This window comes from Rhynchophorus ferrugineus, unplaced genomic scaffold (genome assembly GCF_030347505.1).
Source record: "Rhynchophorus ferrugineus isolate W39M unplaced genomic scaffold, kcgeb_rfMv2 rfM10, whole genome shotgun sequence".
NCBI classification, from domain to species: Eukaryota; Metazoa; Arthropoda; class Insecta; order Coleoptera; family Curculionidae; genus Rhynchophorus; species Rhynchophorus ferrugineus.
In genome coordinates, this window is record NW_027472589.1 from 27,108,066 (window position 1) to 27,124,350 (window position 16,285).

The 16,285-nt window shown below is 33.1% G+C and overlaps 1 protein-coding gene across 4 annotated transcripts in view; it reads left to right on the top strand.

Annotated features, from left to right (window-relative positions):
• LOC143203948 (discoidin domain-containing receptor 2) overlaps window positions 1–16,285 on the top strand; it is a 146,674-nt gene that overhangs the window by 63,316 nt on the left and 67,073 nt on the right. The gene's annotated exons all lie outside the window — the stretch shown is intronic.

Below are 16,285 nucleotides of genomic sequence, written 5' to 3' on the forward strand. Positions count from 1 at the left end.
GCAGTGTTTGAAGATGATCAAGCATAATAAACCCGAGTTTTTGCGTCGATATGTGACAATGGATGAAACATGGCTACATCATTTCACTCCGAAGTCCAATCGAGAGTCATCAGAGTGGACTGCACATGATTAACCCGCTCCAAAGCGTGGGAAAACGCAACAGTCGGCTGGCAAGGTTATGGCGTATGTATTTTGGGATGCGCATGGAATAATTTTCATTGGCTACCTTGGAAAAGGAAGGACCATCTACAGCGACTATTACATAGCGTTATTGGACCGTTTGAAGGACGAAATCGCCGAAAAACGGCCGCATTTGAAGAAAAAGAGACAATGCACCGTGTCACAAGTCTGTGAAAACGATGGCAAAAATCTATCAATTGGGCTTCGAATTGCTTCGCATCAACTGTATTCTCCAGATCTGGCCCCCAGCGACTATTTCCTGTTCTTAGATCTAAAAAAAAAAAGAAATTTTCGTCGAATGAAGAGGTGATTGCCGAAACTGAGGCCTATTTTGAAGCAAAGAACAAATCGTACTACAAAAATGGTATCGAAAAGTTGGAGGGTCCTTATAATCAGTGTATCATCCTTGAAGGGAATTATGTTGAATAAAGAAAACTAATTTTGCCAAAAAATATATTTTACTACGGTAGGCCGGGGACTTTTTAATTGACGTGTTAAGTCTGGTTAATTTCTAGAACAAATGCGACAAATTTAAAATCTTGTTCCTATTCTCTATGTTTTGTGGACTGTACTATCGAGCTATTGGGCATGGGCGCATCATCGTACACGAGCAAAACACCGGACTTTTTGACAGGTTTAATGGGCGTTCCCGCGACACCTAAACCCCCCGGGCTTAAATATTCAAAATTAATTAGGGCTCGGCACGGTTGGACGGATCGCTTACCACCGCGTCAACTTTTGGCTTAATTCCGAGTGATTTAACTACACGAGCGGCACACATCTCCGGACCTGTCGCGAGCGCCTTTCCCGACCAAGCGGATAATTGGGCACGGCTATCCCGTCCCCAAGACCCCGCTCTTCGTGTCGTCGATGCTGTTCATGTCAATACGGTTTTATTTTCGTTTTTTTCTTCTTTCTCTGGTGTTCGTTCCCGTCCTCTCTGACCCGCATATGTTCATGTTCGGCCCGTTCCAAATTTAAAACTGTTTTAAAATACCGGCTTAAGAACCGTCCGTGTTATAATTGGAGTTAACAACGATGGTTTTATCCGTTGATGTGACGGTGATGCTCGCTGGTCGTCAAACGGTCATTTAATTAGGCTGGGGAACTTTTTGTTCGAACCCTTTGGCTTATAGTAAACAGTGGATTAACTATAGAGAGTTTCTCTGTAATAATTAGGTATATATAGAACTGGGAAACATATATTATTTAGTTTAGTTCAAACACAAATTGGAAAATAGTAATTCGCATGTATTTAAAATACGAAATATAAAACGAGTAGTGTATGTAAAATATAAAGTACATTTTTTAACTTATTTATTACATTGTTACTAGTTGTTGCCAACTAACTTACAATGTCTTTACATTAACTTAGGTATATATCTAGGAGGACCTATCAGCCCTATCTTAGTCTCTGGTGTAATAACATTTATGTATTAGCACTATAATTCTATTGTATTTATATTAGTTTTCGAGGAATATCTCCATAATTGAACTCGGAATACCCATGTAGGTTTCAATACTTGCTTCTTTAATAGCAATTTATTATGTGCTGATAAATGTGAACAAGTTTTCTGGAACAAAGTTCTGAGAATGTAGGTGCTCCGATATACTACAGGACTGATTACTTACACTGAGATCTTCACATGCCGATTACCACTCAGGGAATCAAGATAATTGCCCAAGAGACATGAGGGCAGACGCCATTCTCATGTCAATATCGAACTAATACAGCTCTTGTATAACACCAAAACAGGACAGTCAAAAAAACCAAACCACTTGATCTTTTATAGTGTAGCGACCGCTACGACCCTTTAGGCCACCACGCATTCACCTACAGCAAATTCAAAGGTTGGCAACGCCGGTGGATTGGAATCATGCGGTTCCCGGCTATAAAAGACCATGACGACGTCTCGCTCTCTTTTCTTTTCTCTACCCCTTTATAACAGTACCACTTCCACAGCGCTACCGCACTTCCTTTATATTAACCTAATATCCTGTCAATTCTCCCGTCGACCACATGTATCAATCAATATTAAAATAAACAAGTTTTATTCAACCAGTGTTTTCAGTTCTCGTGCGAATTCCTTCCACAAAAATAGTAGTGAGTATTCGGAAAAACAATCGCATCGACAGCTACACATTCCGACAGACCGGACAAACATTCCTACAGTAGTGTAGTGTAGAAATTAATAGAAAACCAGCATATAGTTTATTTATAGTTTACACAGTTATGTTATGGCTGATAGGTCCTAGATATATATCTATATTTAAATTATTGCAAAGAAACATTATTGGTTATTCGACTAGTAACCATCTAATAAATAAATATAAAAAAAAACACTAGACTTTTAAATGTGCTATGAATCAAACAGTCTTTTGTTGAAGTATTAATAAAACCTGCTAAAGAAAGCAGTTTTTCTACAATTCTAATGAGAACACTCTTGAACACTGTATGCACTTATTTTTTATATTTGGCTTTTGGTTTTATCATTTAGGAAGTTCCTCTTCTACCTCTTCATTTATGATGCCTGTGGTTAATAGCTGTCCCTGTTCACAAAAAGAATAAAATCGTCATATTTTTACTAGTACGGCTGCTTCTATTACTCCTACGCATTACTTCATATCTGCCTCTGATGTGATGTGACCTGTTGTGATGCTTTCTAGCACCCCATGCACTTTGCAACTAAAGTGGTAGCATAACGCCGATATAGCCCCATTTATTTCAGGTGACAGTTTAAGAAACTTGTGATGCAACAACAGTAAAACACATATTGTAATCGTACATCCGACGTAACCTAGTTGTTGCATGTATTAAAGTATGTAAAAGTGTGTTATAGTAACAATTGTTGGCCTGTATCTAATATAAAGTTACTGTAGCATTAGTATATTATATAGCAGGTAATTAGTTTCAATACTTCAATTCATTCTTCCAAGTATTTTAGCTCTATGGTCGGGAAAATGGTAATCTTATCCAGTTTATCAAATAAGTCATTTAACTTTTGTTGATTCTCATATGCTGCACTATAGGATCCTAAAGATATTTCTTCCAAATGTGCTTCAACCGTTTTGGGCTGAATAATAAATGTCTTTATGTTGAAATGTATTTTGAAGCTTTTTATAAGCACTTGAAATACTAACCCGAAACACAAAACATCTCAGCGTCAATTGAAATACCAAATGCAAATATGTACTTGTATTTTAATTACAAATAATTGAAGTACAGCACAACCCTTAACGGTTAATATTTGCTTATTATTAAGCAAATCTATTTCATATATAAAAAACAAACTCAATATTGGAAGTCTTGCTTATTATTTTATTATAACAGTTGAGAAATCGTGAGACATTCCATAGTTTAAAATTTTTCTAACTACCTCGTTGAAATAACCTAAATTTTCCATCTAGTCCTCTTCCATATTTTATTATTCCTTTTACTGTCTATTTCATACGTTGCAGTTCAATGTCTTAGATATTTTGATCTACAGGCCGTTCTTTGTCATTTACATCAAAATCACCATTTTTAAATAGCTGAGAGTTAACCTGGTTACTGTTAACCTGTTCACCTGGTTAAATAATAGAAAATTGTAATTTGATATGGATTCTTTTATTGAATTTACGTCAATTAACTTCTGTCTAAAGTCCACTTATTATTTAGATAAATAGCTAATCGGAATCAATGATAATAGAAAGAAAATCCTGTCATTTTTAAACACTTTGAAACCAAATTTCAATCCCAATATTATGCAACAAAATAATTTTGTTCCTTGGAAATGGACTTTCGCAAGTACACAGGGTATGTTTGTTGAAACATTTCCATTTTTGTAAACAATTTTTAAATTAGTTGTTCTTATATTTAACTTATTATTCATATCTCTTATACAATTCAAAAACCAGCAATTTTCAGCAGCATTTTCTTTTAATTAATATTAAAACGCTTTTAGTTACATCTCTGTGGCCTAATATAACGCTGGAAAAATCATTAGTAAGAGTATTTATTAAAAATCCGGCTTTGTGGCGCAGTGGTAAAGGCGATGAGACGGTCCTCCTGCAGTGGCGATAGCCGCGGGTTCGAATCCTACTGGGGCATGGTCGTAAATTTATGTTTATGATTGTTTTAAATTTGTGAATGTTCTAGGCAAGAGTATAAAATCCGACAAGGAAAATGATCCCAGTCACACCGGTAACCAGGCTGGGTAAGACCGGATGTCTTCTGGGATGATTTCTAAAGTTGGTCACTCGCCAGTCGGTAGGCTTAATGCTGAAGACCGTGGTTCGGAGCCCACGTTAAACTGTAGGCCCAGTCCAGATAAACCCATAGTTGGTAAAAGGAGACACTTTAAAATATATTTTAAAAAAATATCATTTAAGTTTAGATGCAAATACATTTAACACCAAACATAGTAACTTTAGTAATAAGATAACAAAATGTGTATTACAGATTAAAAGTTGTCCCTAGTACTATATTATACAATAAGTTAATCATACTTTTATTTGGTATGTGTTTTGATATGTACCAGTGCTAGCAAATGAAACAATAAGAAAATTTACATAATCAGACAGAAAACTTGTTCGTTTTATGTCTGCGTGTGTATTATTCTTTTCGTGTTTTAAATTTGATTGTTATACGATTATTTATTCATCAGGTGTCGGAGTAGTACCTACATACAGCATGATAAAGCTTCCGCATTCAATGTTCTCTTTTACAAATAAGTTATATTTAAATAAATGAACGCTATTGTATTTTTGGTGAGACATGATGAATCTAAAATGGTTAACACCTGAAAGAAGTTATTACAGATTTTGTTCCTTTATTATAACTAATATAATTATATATTTTATTATTATACGACAAATTATTCAGCAGATGCTAAGCTGTAACATCAATGATTGAAAAAAAGTGTGTCATGGTAATTAATCAAAAACAGAACGACAGAAAACTACAGCAATATAAAACAATAATAGAGGGAGCTACTTTAGATTACACTATTGTTACCGCAATAATTCTGATACTAAAAAAATATTAATTTCGTTAAGTTGCTATTAATATATCAAAATAATCAGACGCAATCACCACAAATACTTATGAACGAAACCGTTGATGGGAAGCGCCTTTTAACAAAGCCAGGATGTAGAATAAGGAATTATTTTTGCTAGGACATTGTTTCCGAGAAGCCATTATTAACACCTGACGGAAATCGTTCGGTATGCGCACGTGTGTATGTGTGTGTATTATTCTTCTAGTGTCATTAATCTGATCGCCAATTGATAAATTATACGCCAGATGGCAAGGTGTGACACGAACAGAACACCATTGAACAAGATGACTAAGAGCTCAACTGATATACATACCGAGGAGGAGATAAGGTCAGACAGTGAAATAGATTGCGATGAATAACAGTCTCAACATCACTATTTGATATATATGCCATGGGTTTAATGCTAATTAGGAATGTGCAAAGACATTTTAGTTGGTCTGACTATAAGTTGAGCTGAAGTTGAAGTCTATAGCATATCGTGACTACTATTGAAGTACTATAGTATTTTAAAAAATATAGCTATATCGAAATTAAATCAGAGTATATTGAATTCACCTAGAACTTCTATTATCTCAAAGAATAACAACGCCAAGTACCCTGGGAAGAATATTGACGTAAAAGTTCGTTAAATGAAGCATACGAAAGGGGCAAGGAAATATTTTTCTAGAAGGATACCTAATTTTAAGTCATTGTAGACACAAACTATTGACAAAGTTTGTCGGTAACGACTAGTTTTTTTTTAATAACATATTTGATTAACAATTGTTAATCAAATTAAAATAACAATTATTGGTTGATAATAACAACCAGTCTATTGTATAATGTAGTATTGTATTGTATTTAATATAGACCTTCATTACTTGGTTCTATTTTCCTGCTAATCCTTGTCTGTTCCACTGGCCCAATGCGGTAGATTATTTCAACTCTAACATCATTTTAGCAACCATCAATCCCATTTTATCTTGACTACGGATTGCGGAAAATACTAAACTACAGTCTGAATATCACTATTTGATATATATGCCATTAATTTAATGCTATTAGGAATTTGCAAAGACATTTTTGTTAGTATTGACAAGCAAAGCAATGTACAATATTGGTAATATATAATTAAGATATAATAATATAATATAGAATAGATACTCCATTTTCACATAAGTTAGTGAGAATAGATTACTAAAATACTGTAAGGTATAAAGGGACAATCTGCTGTTGTACTAATTTGGGCAGGTACCGACATTAAACTGACTTTTATTTAGTTATTACAACGATTATTACATAAATATTTTATTTTAAAACGTTCTTTTTTGTTTTGTTTTGTGTTAAGTTTCATTATTTTTTACATTTTAGTGAGTTCCTTTTTTTATTTTTTGAAGTCTATTTTTTTTGTTAAAAATATTTAGTGTTGTCAATTAATAAATATTTAAAACCTAGCTATGATATTTCTTGCCTAACTCCAGTATTTATCCTATAGCCCTTGTACCTTTAATATATGTCGAATTGTGATTGGTTTATATCCCTTATTGTCATCAATATAAAGGTTGTTTCATAAATTATACTAGTTGAGTCATGACATTAATAACACATTAAAAGGTACTACGAATTTATAACCTTATTTAACATATGTTTTTTTTCCTAATTTGTGTATTAATAACGTTCACAAATCATCTCTCTTCGATGTTTTATGGCTTGTTACGCCCTCTCAATATATGTGCGTCTATTTTTCGGGCTCTCTAAATATATGCAAACAAAACACTGTCTCCTACATGACCGAAAAGCTTTTTCACGGATTAGCAGGGCAGGGAATGTTATGTTGTTTTGTAAAAAGGGGCAAAAGCTTACTTTTATTTTTTATCGCCCTGTTTGTGTTTCATGGTCGTTGAAATGGTTTGATTTGATTTTATTTTCGATCTAAACAGTGTCTTTGTTGTCCCTTCCATTTAATCAATTTGATTCTAATAAAAAAACGAATCCTGAATAAAATCGTCGGTATTAATTTTGTACGGGACTAAAATAATAAGAAAATGTATTAAATATTCATTGTTTCTGTGAAAGTTTATTATTGCATCGATTCTCTGCAATATATACTATTGGGGCTATTTAAATTGTGTATAAAAGACTAAATTACTGAGGAAAATATCTCCATATCATCAATAAGATTTTTGAATGTAGTTATAGGTTTGATATATTTTAAACTGCAATGTATTCCAATTAAGGGTTACTGAACATTTAAGCTTCTTTATTGCATCCATTAGAAGAAACATGCATCAGATGGAAAACATGAAAACACATAAATAAGATGGACATAACAAGGAAAACGCGAATTTTTTGTTCAAAATTAGCTTTATTCATCAACGCAATCTCCATCAAGAGCCACACAATCATTCCAACGCCGCTCTAACATTTTAATCCTTCCGTTATCAATCATTTTATCTACGCAAAAATTTCGGTTTGTTACGTTTAAACATAGCCAAACACTGCTCAGAATCATCAACACATTCTTGTTTTTGATCAACAGTGAGTAAACGTGAACGCGAACGTGAACAGAGCTTTCCCATAGTCAAATGCTCATGCAATATAAAACCAACAGAACCAACAGTTATAAGGACAACACTTCGCAAGGCATTGCTTTGCTTGAACAGTATTTTTCCCATCAAGAAGCAGTTAGGCCCGGGACTTTCGGCCCATGTTACTTCATATATGAAAATATTCTTCAAAATGGCTAGTAACGATGATTAGTAACAATAGACATACATATAAGTTACAAAAACTTCTACAGCATTAAATGATTCTAATAATATTGAGTAATATTGACAATTTGTCCAGAAAATTAAAAGCAGTTACTGTTATTGGAAAATGCAGTATAGAAATTATCTGTTATATAATCCACCATTACAGTCGTATAATTCATGAACGATAACTTCACCGGTTTATACAGCTGCTCAACATTGTCAAACTTAACAAAAAGTTTCTGATGGAAATTAAGTGAAGAGAATCGTAATTTGATGATAAGAAGAAGAATTATCAGAATATTAATATTGATAAGCAACATTTTATCGACTACTCTAGTTTCAGCTTTTAACAAGAAAATTACCCTTTGTGGTCGACTTTGTACACAATTTTATTTCTATTAATTTTGTTTCTATTATATATTAAATGAAATATCACTGGTAATCTGAGCAACTAGGAATTCCCTGCGTTTTCTGCAGTTTTAAAAATGATTTTATTGCCTTGTTATCACAATCTTCTGTGACATTAGAATATCTACTGTATTTATCAGATTGCTCTACCATTTCCTTAAAAAAGACGGGATATTTATCAGATATCATCATTTCACCATTGTATATGGTGAGTATTTAGTAAGTAATAATTATTTTGAAACGATTCGTTACTGCATTATTCTCAATATCTAACTTCAAACAATTTTAACTCGAACTTTTTAATTTTCTCCTCACAAATCACTATTTTCTATTTTTAATTATGTATTAAAGTTTTCTGCATCAAGCTAACAATCTTAAAAATCAACCGAGAAACCCCTTCCGATCTTATCCACCCTGTTCATTGTAACCACAGGTTTCATCGTTCATCGACGAATATCATAAAAAAATCACAAATATAAATTAATATTCATTTCTTGGCAAGATTCGAACCCGTAACTCAATAACATCAATAGGTAGGGTGCATAGTTCAATTCAAATCATTATATATTATGATAACTTCAGAAAAAGTGTTATGTATTAGATGCTTACTTTTATGCTTTTTTTTATCAGCGATATCTATTGGTGAATTGTAAATAACTATTAAACAAACTAACCTATAGTCTGTTCAATGTTATTTTGTACATATGTCATTTAAATTTGTGACATCAAAACGTCGCATGTTGCCGCATCAACTCTGAGTTTTAGTTCAGTTTGGATTTGACGTACAACAAAATCCTAATCTAAATAAAGTAATTGAACCAAAATGTTATCAGATATAATTTATTTTAACATTAAACTACATCGAAAAACTACAGCCATACAGTCACAATAGTTTATATGTTAGAGTTACAACCTCTTATCATTATTTATCATTAATTTCCAGAATTTTACATACGGCTGAAAACCGGATGACTTTGACAGGCTCATTCGTTTACGTGTATGAACTTATCGGACAGAATTGTGTCTCTTTTTAACTATAATAAAATGAGAAGGAAAATATTGTCCTATTCTAAAACGAATTTACAAATTATGACAGGCAATATATTAAACATCTTGATGACGTATGTACAAAAAAGCTTTGAATAGACTACAACTATCAAATTCGGCGGTTTTCCCATTTATTTACATAAAATACCAGTTTTCCATTTAGTCTTATTCAGCTATTCAGCTATTCAGTATAGATACAGATGTTATTAATCCGTCTTCGGTTTCAACGGTTTAAAGATGGAGAACAAGAACAACCTGAAGGACGAGACTTCGAAGACAAGACATCGGACGAAATCAAAAACGTAGTAGTTGATGAACCAACTCTTTATAGAAATGTAAATATTTGATAGGAACAATCCGACAGGAAAGGAAAAGATTTGTATGGAAGAAAATTAAACTGAAAAATATTTTGGTTTTTTCAATAAATATTTTTTAAGTGAAAATTTATAGTAATATAAGCACCTGTATATCACAAAAATGTACTTGCCATCCCATTACAAACAAAACTAAATTGTTTTTATAATAAGAAAAATACATTTTAAAGAAAATTGATTAAACAGTTCATATAGAATGTGCAAACAGTAATATATTGCAGCACCTGTTGTGGGATTTCATCAATGTTTCTTTTACTGAAGAACCAGAAATTAAATCAAAGAAATATTTAAAATAAAGCTCGTTGTTTTTATTTAATCAAAACCTCCCAGCTCCGCTTGTTATGGACGATTCTTTTTCTTATTAACGTTCAATGGTGTTCGGGTTATATACAGCGATAAAAGTGTCAAATGTTAATAACCAACATGTGAGCGGGTAATGAAAAATAGGCGAGAGAATGATGGCACTGCCTCGGCGCAAACACTGAAGAAATTATAATAAATTAAAACGATAAAAGGCGCGTTTAGGGTTTTTATGGGCCGTAATCAATTTGGAAGATTATTAATCGTTTCTGGTGATTTCTGTGTCAATTTTATGTTCGGGCGTCTGGTCGAGGTCCGACGATAACGATTCCGTTATGGCGTACAAACGCAGTGATAATTTTGGAGTTTGGGTGGTAACTAACTTTTGGAGTTTAACTCGACACTGGGTGGTATAATGGTCTTGTTTTTGCATCCGAAATTACCAGAAAATATGTACTTGATACTCTAATGACGCCACTAAAAGATAACAGACTGAAGTCGGAGATATAAGGTGCCCTGAAAAAAATCGTATTCCAATATATAAACTAAGTATTAGTGTAAGTATTATTTTTATAAAATATTGTCACTTTCTGGATTCAATCGAAATAATTTATAAACAAAAAGAGTAATAATTTATAAATACATTACTATAAGAAATTAAAGTTTTCTCTGCAATATTTTTAGATGTTGCTCTAGCTTTAGATAAAGTTTGACATGTCATAAGTTAAAGTATTGGATTTAAATGCTTCTTCCTGACCAGTATTTAAAAATTTTAGAGTTATGTATAAACAATATAACTAATCGATACTTCAAAGTCAAACAAGAAGCTTCCACAGGGTTAGTTATTAGGTATAGTCTTTTGTCTGCTGCACACTTGGGATTTGCCTACATTCAACGAAAATGTTTTTGCTACATTTGCAGACAATACTGTAATCCTAACCATAGGAGATAACAACAAACAGTACTGGACAGGAAATTTACATATAAAATGAGTTCATATTGATTTTACCAACAAAAGAATCAAATACAAGCCAGTATATATAAATCAGCAAGTAGTTCCGTATGGAAATGCAGTCAAATATCTTGGCATGACCTTTGGTGTTAAACTCAAGCTGAAGAACTGAAGCAGAAGTACAAAAAATACTGGCTATTCTGGCTGGTATGGAATAAGTTTTGTATTGCCAACAAGTCCAGTTAAAACCAGTGTAGGCCTTTGGTGTTCAACTCTGAGGTTGTCCAGCCAAAGCAATAGAAATATCATACAAGGATTATAAACCAAGTCAGCTTGAGATATTGTTGATGCTTCGTGGTATATTTGAAACGATATAATGTAGATTATATAAAAACCATAATATAGATACACAAAAACCCGACAAGACATAGATGTTAAGCCTATAGTGTCCTAGAATAAGTAGTTTGTCATTTTATGACTGTAGTAAATTAGGATAAATATAGATAGTTTATTATAAATCAAGTTGAAAAGCTTGAATAGAACAAAAAACTTGAACTCTTAGAGATTTATACATCACTGTTTAATCATCAGCGTCTCGGCTAAAAATTTCTTTCGGCTCTATGTTTAATGTCTTCCTTCGCTCGCCGTCTCCGTCATAATGGCAGACATTTTGATTTAAAAAGTTTTGGACAACTTCGGTCGGATACCGTCGTTATTTGTTTTTTCTGAATTACCGTAACGTATGTGATTACGGATTAGTCACAGAGCAGCTCCAGAAGCTAGATATCGATTGCAGTCACCGTAGACTCGTCATGTCTTCGCCGACGTCGTCGAAGAAAATAAGCTACCAGGTCGTCGAACAATCGATCCTCACACAGCGTCGATAACGGGAGCCCTGTCTGAAAAATAGCTTGTTTTCAGCGTCGTCGATGCACCACATTCAAGTGCCAAAGCGACGATGAAGCGACAATGTATGGTATGGTATATCAGTTTACAAATAACGGTCGTATAATGTAAACACCACCGTTTCATTTCGTTTTACCTCCATTCACCGAAACCCTAAAAATTCAAATATTATTTTCAATATATGTTGAAAAGTAGTACAGAGACTATATTGAGTTTATATTTTTTCATAACACTCATAACACATACTTTTCTAAATCTCAGAAAAGCTGAATTCAAACTGCAACAAAAAATAATATCTCTTTGAACACGAACCTGAAAATGATGAGGCTCTTTGTTTCCTGCACAAATATCCTGGATTTTCAATAATATTTCCACAAAATTCAGTCACACCACGTTCTCAATTATGCCGAGTATTTTCAATAAAAGAAACAAATTGAATCAAGGAAATGGGAATTTTCGCGTTGCAATGAAAATGAGGAAATTTGCATCAATATTGTATACGCACAAAGGCGGGAGGGAATATAATACAAAGAAAGCAGTATTGTCAATGCTCACCAAAGATAACACCGATCTACAAAAAAAATTAAAATGTCTTGCCCATTTTATATACATATACATATTAAATGAAACTATAAGCAAGATATTTTTTTTGTAGACCGGTATTATCTTTAGTGAGCTTGTATCTTGATATGTACGTCTATATGAGCTGTTATCTTACTAAAATATTTGCTTTCAAAAAAGTTATAGCCATTTGACTATTTTTAATTTTCCCGCCCTAATCTCGCTCTATACGCGCTGTAGCTGTCGAAAGTGCCAGAAGAGAGCGAGGGGTAGGTAGTGTTTGTAGCATCGCTAATATGTGTACGACAGTCTGTATTTGCATATTACAGAGGTATAACGTGTTTTAAATAGTTTTTACCAGATCAAAATGCGGCGAATTTATTAAAGTAAGAAAAAAAGTACTATTTAAGTACGAATTCAAACTTTTTCGAAGCCTATTAAGCTTGTTTCAATCTACCTGTTAAAAGTCAAAACAAAAAATGAGCACCACATGTGTCAATAACTCTTGCAGATATGTTCTGGAGGGTGAGCTTTATTGTTTTCTTTTTATTGTATCGTTATTGTATGGAACCACTCATTAAATTATGTATTACGTCTTTTTGTAGACTGGTACAGAGGTGAAAATAGAGCAATGAAGTTACCATCACAGAGATTATTATTTCTGCATTGTATATTTACTTAAACCGTCCAAAAAATAAAGCAGAGTTTTTGCTATCACAGTTAAAATAATGGAATTTACTTGATTATAATGTTCGGATACCTAGTACACTGAAAACATGACGGGGGATAATATTTGGGGGTTGTTTACAGAAACGTCTGTTGAACATGTCAGTAAAAGTAAAACTGTTCATTTTCAAATATTTGGACTCTGTTTTAAGACAAATAAATCATAAATGGAAATTCGTTATATTTTTAACCAACTTCAAAAAAAGAGGAGGTTCTATGTGTAAATTAATCAGATATTTGGGTATAGTGTTATTTTTGAACTTATGTCCCCAAAAATTGCAAGTGGTTCAGTGTAAAAGCCATTCGGTTTGCTTTTTAAGCACTAACCATGTCGTATGAGAAGTCGTAGGAACATAGTAGGCAACTGTTTCTATGGCGTAATAGTTAGAATATTAAGCTAACACGCGGAGGCCGCGAGTTCGATTCGCAACAGGGCAGCAACTTTTTTTTCTAGTTTGGTTGGGACATTTGCCAAATCACCTAGAGCGGGCCCCAGGACCTGATACATTCTTTATTTTCAATCATTGTTTCCTATCATTTATTCCTATTTTTCCTCACCTGGACTGCACTTTTACCTGGGCTATCTATTGTACCACTTAATAAAGTAACTGCGCTAACTAACTGCGTTACCTGCATTTTATTGAGTGGATATCGAACACTAAAAAGTGAAAAATAAAATATGTTTACAAAAAATATTGAACCCACTTCAAGAAATAAATAAGGAACACACTAAAAAGTAAAAAATAATCGAACTTTTAACACACAAAAAATAACGTTTTAAAATAAAATACGTACATAATAATCCTTGTAATAACTAAATAAAAATCAGTTCTGTTTGAATTTTATGTCATATACACAAAATTAAATTAGGAATCTAATTTAATATAACTGTTTGGGCGGTACCGGCGGACGGTACCGACTTCAAACGGATTTTTATTTAGTTATTACAACCATAATAATGTACATATTTTATTTTAAAATGTTTTATTTTGTGTTAAAAATCTAAGTTTCATTATTTTTACATTTTAGTCAGTTTCAGTCAGTTCTTTAGTGGTTATTTTTTAGTCGGTTAATTTTTTTTTATAAAAATATTTCTAATAAACCATTTTTATGTACAAATTTTGATTTCTATTGAGTTAGTGTTGTCACACTTAAAACAAAATGCAGAACTAACTATTTCTTGTTGTTATTCTTATGTATTAGTCTTATTTCAGAGTGAAGTAGAGAACCGGGAGAAAATATAGACCGAGAAAGCAGCATTGTTTATACTCATCAAAGATAATTTTCTTTAAACGCTGGTAAAATACATTAAAAATTAGTAAGTCGTTCGTTTCTAGACGGTCGATTTCGCCAGCGAGACACCTCATTTACACACATGGGCCCCATACGGATCCAGTTTCGTAATTGTATCAAAAACTGTTAGGCTGTTTGTGCGACCGATCTGATAAGCATCCAAGGAAAACACTAGATGCTTTGATGCTGGATCGCACATGGTCGCATCGACGAACTGCTGACCATTTGTTTTCCGGTGGTGTTTTTTTTCGGCTAATTTTACTCCAATTAGTGTTTGATCTGGAAGGCGGCATCTCTCGCGAAATTTATCTGTCAGCTCGATCGCTGACGCTTGTTGAGGTTGTGTGAGGTCAAATATTGATATAACTAATAATAATTTCACTTAACACGAATATATTTTACGAATTTTCAATAGGACAAATATGCGATTAACATTCCTGCAACTATAAAGATTATTTTTTAAATTTTTATGCGGAGAATTCAACCTAGTATTGTCTACGATCAAGAATAATAAGATTTTTTTCTAATAACATTTGTTTGATGTGATACATTTATTATACTGAAAAAAAATTGGAAATGTGGGTAACACGAAATATCAATAAATAGTATTACAGACTTTACAATTATTCATAATTATATCACCTTAGACCAACAGCAGAGCAGATGAGGCTCAAAATCAAAGAACCAGTATACTTCTAACTTTCCCGACATCAAATGGATTGGTGTATAATAAAATTGTAAAGTCTAATGATTCAAATATAGGGTTGCACTAAAAAATCAATCCAAGTACGAGGGTCACTATTTATATTTCGGGAATTAGCAACACTGTTCTCATGTGAGTCCATCTGACGGTTCCACCGTAAAATTTCACATTTTTGACGATATACGTACTCAGAACATTTTGTGGCACGGACGCTATTTGTTTATTTATATTTAGTTGAAAGTTTCGTCTCGGCAAAAAATGGAACTGAATCGTGAACATTTTCGTGCGATGATTTTTTACGATTTTCGACGTGGATTATCACAACAAGAGTGCATCAATCAGCTTAATTTGACTTTTGGCGATGAAGCTCCATCAAAAACAACCGTGTATCGCTGGTTAAGTGAATTCAATCGTGGTCGTAGTTCGCTGTTCGACCAGTTTCGTGAAGGTTCGTCCAGAATCGGCTGTTGTGCCAGAAAACATGAATGCTGTGTGCGAAATGATTAATCAAGATCGTCATGTCACCTACTGTGAGACTGAAGCATGCCTAGCCAACCACCAGCATATATGCGATTTTATATGAACATTTAGGTGTCCGAAAGTCATGTTTGCGTTGGATTCCACACAATTTGAAAAACGCTCAAAAAAAGGCTCGTGTCGATTGGTGCAAAAAAATGCTTAAGATGTTTGCTAAAGACGTTTATAAAATAGTGACATATTTCTTTTAATTCTTTCTATTTTTTCTATTTATTTTCTTCCTCTGATTTTGATGATGTTGAAACTTATATCATCCACTTTCGATGAAACGCGGTTAGGGATGAAATATTAGGGGTTACAACTGAGCATATATTCGTCAAGAACCAAGATATAATTGTAATTTTATCGATTGCTAGATGGATGTCGAAAACGTTAATATATAGTGCTGGTTTTAGCTTTTGATGTTTACCAAGGTAGTGGTAACAGCTAGGCTATATTATTTTCTCTATAAAATCACTAAATTTTTTTTGTCATCTATTTTATATTGCGTATATTATACAGGCTTCATTATCGCGTTATTTACCGAT